Here is a 10,536-nt window from a genome sequence, read left to right as displayed (position 1 = left end):
ACCATGACAGCAGTAACAGGAGCTACGCCAAGGCAACGTTACATTAATTAGGTAATTTATAAATTCTTGTTCTTGTCCTTAAAATGAGCACGGGTTTAACTTGTGCCGTTGTTGGTTGCCACAGCAATTCAAGGAAGTTGAAGATTTTGTAAGAAACGTCTTGTTTAATTCATAAACATTTTCGACAAAAATGTCCGTGTCCCGCGCCTTGCACTTCATGCCAAGGAGTGAGGAACGCAAAGTAGCGTGGCTTGCGGCTTTGAGACCGACATATCCTCCGAAGAGAGAGTATGTGTGCTCCTTCCACTTCGTCAATATAAAGCCCACAGAGCTGCACCCCGATCCGGAGCTCTATCTGGACGACCACCGACCTCCTCCGAAGAGGTGGCGAAAGCTAGGCCGTGAGACTGACTGAAACGGCTAACTTCAATTCCAGCAGCAGTGTTAACTTTGATGAAGACGTTGAAGATGGACCTCGTAAGTTAAACTTTACAGTTATTCCCTGTTTTATGCAGCAAAGTAGACAATAACTTCAACGTATGCCTGGTAGAGTGTCTTGCACGAGCCATAGCTAAAATCATAACTGTGAGTCTGGTGTGGCTGAAAAATCTCGTTATCAGCTGCACTGTTTTGGGGAGGCATTATAACGCTTTTCAAAAAAAGTGTTCTTCAGGATAAAAAAAAAGTGGTTGGATAGGGGCTTTGTCCACGCTGTCTCTGAAGTATTTGTGTGACATATGATGTGGGGTATTTGGTTGTGCTTGAGTCACTACAGCCTTACATTTCCCGTTGCATTGCTGTTCTGCCTTGCGGTGCCTGAAGTTAATCTGGCTCTGACGTTTAGGCTCAAGGGTCTTTGATGTCCCTGCATTCCACCCGCGCGGTTCATCTGTACATGCAAGTCCTGTCTTTCCACTGACCACTGCATTCTGCACCTAAAATAATGGCATCAATAGTGTCTTCATAATTTCTCCAAATACTAGTGAAAGTACTATTAGGCATGAACATAAGTATATTAGATTACATTCAACTATATTGTTATTGCACATAATCAATTCCCGAGACAACGAAATGCAGTTTAGCATCTAACCAGACGTGCAAAAGAAGCAGTAAAGTGCTGTGTAATGTACATACTGTATGTATGATATATTTTAGAATAAACGGTAGAAGTAGGTATGAATGTGCTAAGATATATACAGTCAGTGATGGAGAGTAACCAAGTATATTTACTCAAGTACTGTATTTAAATACAATTTTATTTTCTTATGATGTCACATATACTTACATTTGAGTCAGAGGGACCAAGCCACTGCTTTTACTGCAATATGTTAACTACGTCAAACTCACAATACTTATGGACTTTTACTGTAATAGATTTATCATGCAGGACTTTTACTTGTAATGGAATATTTTTACATTGCTGTATTGGTACTTTTACTGCAGTGAAAGATCTGAATACTTCTTCCACCACTGGTTTACAGTATCATAACACATATGTAACAGAATGGACAGTATGATGAGAGTGATTTGAATTCAACAGTAGAGAGGAGGTATTTGGTTTTGTGAATACCTTCCACAGAATAGCTGCTGCATGGCTACATGACTTCCCTAACCCGGCAATGCACGAACAGCCGACTGTCTCCATGACTCCACTTTCCTTCAGCATGACCCACGCTGTATGTTTAGCTTGATTGATGCTTTGGCTGGGCTCTACTGCTGCTTTCAGAAATACAAAGTCGCTGTGTTTTTGTAACAGGACTTTACCTATTTTGTTACTGTGCAGGTTTACATGCCTCCGTGCTTTTGTAATTGCGTAATTCTTCGCCATCAACACCTTCAGAAAACACAAGGTAATTAACAATATCGATGTAGCTCACATTGGGCCACTGTCTCATGTCATCGACCCACTCCATGAGAAGTGACGGATGAGGCACTGTTACAGTAGTGTCCTCACGACTTTTTAAAACATCTTTAGTGTGTATCCACCTCCGTTTTTTTTTGTCTATTTGTACCTCATCCATGGCTAGACCCCGGCGTTTACAGCGTCCCTGGTAGCTATGCAAATGTAAACACGTGTTCAACCGGAAGAGCAAAACCGGCTTCTGCTATGAATCATTGGTAAACTCGCAAAGTCAGGAAAAAGGTAGCTAGGAACAGAAAGGATGAACTGGTGTTCTGTGATTGGTTAGACAGGTGTCAATCATTTTCAGGTGGAGGAAAGACTAGGTGAAGCTGGATGGGCATTAAAACGTGTTGTAAACCATAACTGTCCAATCAACAACGTGTAAAGTACATCAACTTACTAAATTCACTTACATTGGGTTAGCGCAGTGGTTTTGGTGTCTGGGTAATGTAGCGGTCTATTTCATTGCCTACCAACATGGGAATAGCTGGTTCGAATCCCCGTGTTACCTCTGGCTTGGTCGGGCGTCCCTACAGACACAATTGGCCTTCAAAAACCACATATATCTAAGGATGTAGGGTAGCACTCACCAATAAATTGGTGAAAATGAGGCACCGCCCCTGTCCTTTTTCAAATTGGTGAGGGCTACCCTACATCTTTGGATGTGGTTTTTGAAGTATATGTTTTTTGGGTTTAGCACCACAGTAAGAGTTTCTTTTTGGGAAGGCGCATCCAACTGCTCCATAGACACAATTCACCGTGTCTGCATGTGGGAAGCCGAATGTGGATAAGAGTGGGGCAATTGGCTATGTACAATTGGGGAGAAAAAAATGGGAAGAAAAGAAAATTTGCACAGTGGTTAGCGCAGTCGCTTCACAAGCAGGGCAGCATGGTGGCGCAGTGGGTAGCGCGGTCGCCTCACAGCAAGAAGGTTCTGAGTTCAAGCCCCGGGGTAGTCCAACCTTGAGGGTGGTCCCAGGTCGTCCTCTGTGTGGAGTTTGCATGTTCTCCCCGTGTCTGCGTGGGTTCCCTCCTTGTGCTCCGGTTTCCTCCCACAGTCAAAAGACATGTAGGTCAGGTGAATCGGCCATGCTAAATTGCTCCTAGGTATGAATGTGTGTGTGTGTATGTGTGTATGTGTGTGTGTGTGTGTGTGTGTGTGTGTGTGTGTGTGTGTGTGTGTGTGTGTGTGTGTGTGTGTGTGTGTGTGTGTATGTGTGTATGTCGGCCCTGTGTGATGGCCTGGTGTCCTGTCCAGGGTGTCTCCCCACCTGCCGCCCATTGACGACTGGGATAGGCCCCCAACATCCCCACGACCCTGAGAGCGAGATAAGCGGTTCGGCTAATGGATGGATGGATGGATGGATGGGTTAGTGAGGCAGAACACTCCCCTGTGTCACCTGAAGAGGACACTGTGTTGTGCAATACCCACGACGCATTTTTTTTTAACAGTGACACTTTTTTGTTCGATTCACAGAGGAAATAGACATTCTAATGAAATGTTTGCATCTAAGAAAATATGTGATATGTGATATGTGTGTTGTTGTTTTTTTTTTTTTTGCCGAAGCACTGCTTCACCTGTTGTCTTATAGAAACCTCCTCTGCTACATACACACAGCTATATGCATATGCATGCATATACCCCCGCAGAACAATCCAGTTATCTACAGCCAATCTTACTTCCAACACTCTAGTCAAGTGTTTGTATCGTTTCGAAGTGAGAGATGAGAGGCTGCCAGTGTTTAAAATTTTTCAGCTGAGCCACGGACAACAAATTTGATCTTTTCCAATTTCAGAAATGACATTAAGTCCCGCAACCAGGACATGTTTTAGTGGGGTGAGCAATACTTCCATAAGACGAGAATTCGACGATGGGCAATTAGAGGCAAAGGCGATTACGTTAGTTTGTTTTGCAGTCATTCTAACATCCTCCTCAGGGACACCAAAGATAGCATCTGAGGTGATGAGTCCAGAATCAGCTCCAATATCTCCGATATAAGGTCAAAAAAGACCTCCAATATTCCACCAAGCTCGGGCATGACCAGAACATATGAGTCAAGTCTGCTGGTACCTGAGAACATCTGTCACAAATATCAGAGAGGTTTGGATAGATCTTCAATAATCCAGCTTTACTAAGATGAATCCTATGAAATACTTTGAACTGGATGAGGCTACACCTTGCACAGGAGGAGGATGAGTTTAGTGCATCAAATGCAACGTCCCACCACCACCATTCATCTGAAAAAGTGATACCCAGTTCAGTCTCTCAATCTGTCTTGATCTTATGCAGATCAGGGGGGCGTCACTGCTGATAAAAAAAAAAACCTATATGAAAGAAATGTGGCCTTTTGACAAGTCAGGCACTGCAAGGAGATGGTCAATGCCCAAGGCCAGTGGAGCCTGCGGAAATGCTAAGGTGTTGGATTTAGCAGTTATGAATTTGGAGATACCTAAACAAATCAGTGTGCTGAAGGTTGAATGTGGAATGACCTGTGCTAAGCTAGCAAACATACAACCAACATAAAGGTCATCCAAGCAGGATAGGCCTTGTCTATGCCAGGCGGCAAATCTTGAATCAGTCTTGGCTGGTAGAAGGAATTGGTTGTTACAAATAGGTGTAGCTAGGGGCAGAGAAGTCCAGCCGAACTTTTGCCTAATTCATAGCCAGAGCTTCAAGGTGGTAATTACCAGTGGTGGCTGGTGCTAATTTTTTTTTTTTGGGGGGGGGGCACAATTTACCTTTGCGCAGCTCACCTGACGCTGCTTTAATGTCCACACAGTCACAGAGTTGTTACAAAGGACAATGTAGCCTATAGCTTTTATCAGAGTTCGTAGACGGTGGATGGTTGACAGTGGAGACAAGGCGTCGTGGTGGGTGTGAACATGCTTGACAGCCACAAAAATTGTCCAATCACGTTAGATCAAAAAACATTAAAACAATACAAATTTGCTGCGAATAAAAGTGGGAGTGTCTGTGCGCCCCATGGAAAATCTGAAGAAACCAATTAGACAGCAGCCTCTGGTCACCTGCTCGCCAAAAGTTGGAGGACTTACATAAGGTATGGTTTGGCCAGCGCCCCTCACCCAGGAAGTATATGTATTCAGACAGAAATCAACCAAATACCATTTGGAACCAATATTTAATGGCTGCTGACAGGTGCTCACAGACTGAAAAACACTTATTTCATAATTTGCACTATACAACTAAATTATATTTAACATGTCTAAGTAGATTTTCATCTCTTGATGTTTGAAGGGGGCAATGCCCCAGCACCCTGTACTGGCCAGCCGCCACTGGTAAATTACTGTGGGGTTAGAGGGGTGCTGTCTAGGTTTAAGTGGAAGGCTGCTACATGCCAGGGCTTTTAAGGGCAAGGAGTGACAAGAGTTAACTTCCAGTTGGATCCACTTAGTATCTGTATCCGAGAACCAGGGCGCAATTTTATGTATTTTAGCTGCCCAGTAATATGACTGAAAATTCGGTAGACCGAGTCCCCCCTGTGACTCCCCATCTGGAGCATCTCATCTCATCTCACCATCAGCTGCTTCTCTGGGGTCGGGTCACAGTGGCTGCAAGCTAAGTAGGGCACTGCAGATGACCCTCTCCCCGGCAACACCCTCCAGCTCCTCTTCAGGGATCCCAAGGTGTTCCCAGGCCAGATTGGACATGTAGTCCCTCAAGTGAGTTCTGGGCCTATCCCAGGGTCTCCTCCCAGTTGAATGTACCTGGAAAACCTCCAAAGGAAGGCCCACAGGAGTCATCCTAATCAGATGCCCGAACCACCTCAACTGGCTCCTTTCAACACGAAGGAGCAGCGGCTCTACTCTGAGCTTCCTCCGGATGTCCGAGCTCCTCACCCTATTTCTAAGGCTGAGCCCAGACACCCTGCAGAGGAAACTAATTCCACCCGCTTGTATCCAAAGCTCATGACCATAGGTGAGGGCTGGATCGAAGATTGACTGGTAAATTGAGAGCTTTGCCTTCCAGCTCAGCTCCCTCTTCACCACAATGGTCTGGTACAACATTCACATTACTGCTGATGCTGCACTGATCTGCCTGTCAATCTCCCATTCCATCCTACCCTCACTCATGAACAAGACCCCAAGATACTTGAACTCCTTTACTTGAGGCAAAAACTCATCCCCAACCCGGAGGGAGCAATCCACCATTTACCGGTAGAGAACCATGGCCTCAGACTTGGAGGTGCTGACTCTCATCGCGGTCATTTCACACTCAGCTGCAAACCGCCCCAGTGCGTGCTAGAGGTTGCGTTCTGATGAAGCCAACAAAACCACATCATCTGCGATGAGCAGAGATGCAGTTCTGAGGTTCCCAAAATGGACACACTCCTCATCTTGGCTGCACCTTGAGATCCTGTCCATGAATATCACAAACAGAATTGGAGACGAGGGACAATCTTGGCAGAGTCTAACACAGCGTTTCTCAAACCTCTCCTGGCGGGCCACTTGTCCTGCATGTTTTAGATCTCTCCCTGCTCCAACACAGCTGATTTAAATGATCAGGTTTGTTATTAGGCAGCTTCGGGAGCTCATAACGAGTTGATCATTTGAATCAGCTGTGTTGGAGCAGGGAGAGATCTAAAACATGCAGGACAAGTGGTCCGCCCGGAGAAGTTTGAGAAACGCTGGTCTAACACCCACAGAAAACGTGTTTGGATTTGTGCTGAGAATACAAACACAGCTCTCACTTTAGTTATACAAGGACCGGATGGCTTGTAGCAACTGCCTTGGTACCCCATACTCCCGCAGTACCCCCCACAGAGTGCCCCGGGGTACATGGTCGTAAGCCTTCTCCAAGTCCACAAAACACATTTAGACTAGCTGGTCAAACTCCCATGCCTCCCCCAGCACTTACGCAATAGTAAAGAGTTGGTCCATAGTTCCACAGCCAGGACAGAATCCGCGTTGTTCCTCCTGGATCTGAGTTTTGACAATCGGTTGGAGCCTCCTTTCCAGCACTCAAGAGTAGACTTTCCCAGGGAGGATGAGCAGTGTGATGCCCCGATAATTGGAGCATGCCCTCCAGTACCCCTCTGGAGCAGTGATTTAGAAATTTTTGGGGTTTTACCCCCCCCCCCCATATTCAAGTTGAAATATTGAATCCAATTGACGAAAAAAGTGTTTAGGTAGAAAAATTGGTAAACATTGAAATAAGTATAATTATCTGGGAGCACATTCATTTTAATGGATTGTACTCTACCTGCTAAAGAGAGGGGTTAGCTGTTCCATCTCTGTAGATCAGTTTTCTCTTTAGTTGTTAAAGTTATGAGATTTTCCTCATGTAGGGAGAGGATTTAGCTAGTAATATTAATTCCCAAGTATTTGAACCTAGTGCTAGATAATCTGAAGGGTAATCTGAAGGGGGATACTAGATTAGGTTCTAGTAATCTAGGTTTTGGTAGGATTTTTATGGCGGCGTGGCCATGAAGCATTGACCATGGCCCATCTACTTGAGGGATGACGCCACTTCAGAATGGTCCACCCATGTTTCAATGACAAAGAAAACACCTTAAAGTTTTATAGTGCCTTTTGTTGGTTTTGATTTTTGGAGTGATTTTTACACGGAATTTTGATTTCAAGCAATTCCTTAATATGATAGCTTTTATTTTAATTTTCTATTTCAAATTTTGGATGATGGATTACAATCCCCTTTTACAAATGGTACTCAATATGGTAGTTATGAATGGTACTTGTAACACAGACAATTTCCCGCATTACAGTCTTGCTGCTTCTGAATAGGTCTATATGTGACAGCGACAACACGCCTGTTGTGAGAGTGGATGAGGACAGACTGCAGCATAAGTGTTGCAGGGACACACACATACACTTCCTCTCCACACTCCTGGGGGAGGATCCATTCTCTGCCAAACGCACACTACCGCCTGAGGGGCAGAGTGACCGCTCAGGCAGCGCCTGCAACAACCCCGACACACATTCACACATGAACACACATGAACACACACACACACACACACACACACATACACACAGGCATACACTGCACCCAAAGAGACACACTCGGTCCTTCTGTTGCAACATTCTGTAAATTGACACACAAACATGCGCACGCACGCACGCACGCACACACACACACACACAAACACACAGATACACAGAGGCATACACACACATGAACACACACACACACGTAAACACATGCATACACACACCAACACACACACACACACACACAAACAAACACTGTCATTTTGTTGCAACATTCTGGAAATTGACGCACAAACACACACACACAGGCATACACACAGCCACTGCACACAAGAGACAGTAATTTTGTTGCAACATTCTGGAAATTGATGCACAAACACAAACACACACACGTGCATAGGCATACATATCTTGGTTTTAACATCTTGGTGTGTTATTTGACTCTACCTTAAAATTCGACAAACAAGATAAAAATCTACTGAACTCTAGCTTCTATCAACTTGGAATTATCTCTTGCATCAGGACCATTCTGTCCTCCTCAGACCTGAAGAAAGTTATTCATACCCTCATATCGTCCTGTCTTGATTATTGCATTGTATTGTATTTTATTATTGCATTATATGTTAGAGTCATACCCAGGCTTCTCTTTCACATCTCCAGCTGGTCCACAATGCTGCAACGAGGCTCTTATCCCGAGCTGAAAACAGATATCATATCAGTGCTATCCTTGCATCATTACATTGGCCCTCCGTCAGCTACAGAGTGGATTTCGACATATTACCGTTTGTCAACAAGGCCTTGCACGGCGTGGCCCCTGGGTGCATTTCTGAACCCCTGTCCTCGTACATTACCGCCGGTTCGTTCAGGTCCTCTAACCAGCGGCTTTGGTCTGTTCCTCATTCAAGCGAACAAGCTGAAGTGTAACTGACCCTTTTCAGTAGAGGACACAAAGCCTTTCCTGTAATATCAGGTCATCTACTTCTATGTATATATAAAAGAACAACTTAAAACATATTACTTTTTTATATATATATTTTTCACTGTAATGTAAATTATATTTAATGTATCAAAGAAGGTTGGATCTGTTCATCTGGATACAATGTTCCATCACTTGAATGATGAAACGTATCTGTCTAATAAACGTTGTATCCAGATGAACTGATTCAACCTTCTTTGATTTTCTTACCTGGATTATTGAGCATGCATCCAGATATATGTCATGTAGTGTGTGTAAAGCACTATAAAGTTGACCCGGCTCGACGTGACTGATTTGAGGACAGTCAATGTTAAACTGACTGGCCACCGATTAATGATTAGCAACAAGCTGAGCTAAAAGGGGGATGGGCCGCCAAACGAAGGGGGAATTTAGTTCCACTGCTGTAAATTTGATTGTACCGTATCTGCAGGTGGTGATAGGATGATTACTGCAGTGCATGTTTTGGCCATTTTAAAACCAGAACTAATGTTGCTTGCTTGCTTGCACGGTCTGAGTTCTGTTTAATGAACTGAGCTTGTTCTCTTAAGAGAGAGATCCACACCTAAAATGTGAAACTTGAATTTTGAGATGTGCCAGCACTCTCCACTGCCCAGCCTCACGTTCTCTCTCCCTCACCACCTCCTATTGTCTTCTCACTGTCACCCTTTTGCTTAACTACTTCTCTTCCTCTGCGTTTTGCCCTCCATATATTTTGCTCAACCTGCACTGCCTCTATTTTCTCCCTCACCCCCTTTTTCCCCCCTTGTCTCCCCCGGCCTTATGTTTGACACCTTCTCCAGCCCCTTGACATGCTCCTCCTCCGTGTTACTGGCATCATACACCCTCCCTCCGTGGTATGCATGTGCTTCTGCACATGTCTTGTGTGTGTGTGTGTGCATGCACATAGAGGAGGGAGAGAAGAGGTGGACTGGTGGGTGGGGGGGGGAGTTTACGCATTTAGCCCAAGTTTGTTAATAATTAATGTGTCACGGGGTTTGTAAAATTGCCTAGTGCTCTCTCTGCTCGATCCTACCTTCTTCCTCTCTCCCTCTGGCTTTCCTCTCCCCTGTTCACTGTCGCTCTCCTAGTATCTCCCTCATGGTCTGCTTAACTTCGCTCCATTTCCATCTCACTCTTTCCCCTAAAACTGAACACTTGCTATGCTGCCACGGTGTCCTTTAAGGGAAACAACAACTAAAACACAAAAGAAAATATTGTAATTTGATAGACTCTGGGTATAACATGCGGCAAGCGTTCAACCAACATGTCCACCACCCTGTTTTCCTGACGGATGGTGTGGGCCACCCCGGCGATTGGGCAGCAGGGCACTGTTCTTTTTTCCTGTATCCGTGTTGATATATATATACGGCAAAACCATCCTGATAACGCCTGATCTCGTCTATTATCGGAAGCTAAGCACGGTCGGGCCTGGTTAGTACTTGGATGGGAGACTGCTTGGGAATATCAGGTGCTGTAAGCTTTGCCCTGTGATGGCTTGGTGGCCTGTCCAGGGTGTATCCCTGCCTGCCGCCCAATGATTGCTGGGATAGGCTCCAGCATCCCCGCGACCCTGACAGCAGGATAAGCGGTTTGGATAATGGATGGATATATATAGAAACACATCCATTCCATCTATTATCCTATATGTGTATATATATATATATATACACACACACACACACACACACAC

The 10,536-nt window shown here is 44.8% G+C and overlaps 1 pseudogene; it reads left to right on the top strand.

Moving 5' to 3' along the window:
* Positions 1-10,207: 10,207 nt before the first annotated feature.
* Positions 10,208-10,326, top strand: LOC130117394 (5S ribosomal RNA; annotated as a pseudogene).
* Positions 10,327-10,536: the final 210 nt, after the last annotated feature.

Source organism: Lampris incognitus, chromosome 8, assembly GCF_029633865.1.
Source record: "Lampris incognitus isolate fLamInc1 chromosome 8, fLamInc1.hap2, whole genome shotgun sequence".
NCBI lineage: Eukaryota > Metazoa > Chordata > Actinopteri > Lampriformes > Lampridae > Lampris > Lampris incognitus.
This window is presented reverse-complemented; position numbering and strand designations above follow the sequence as displayed.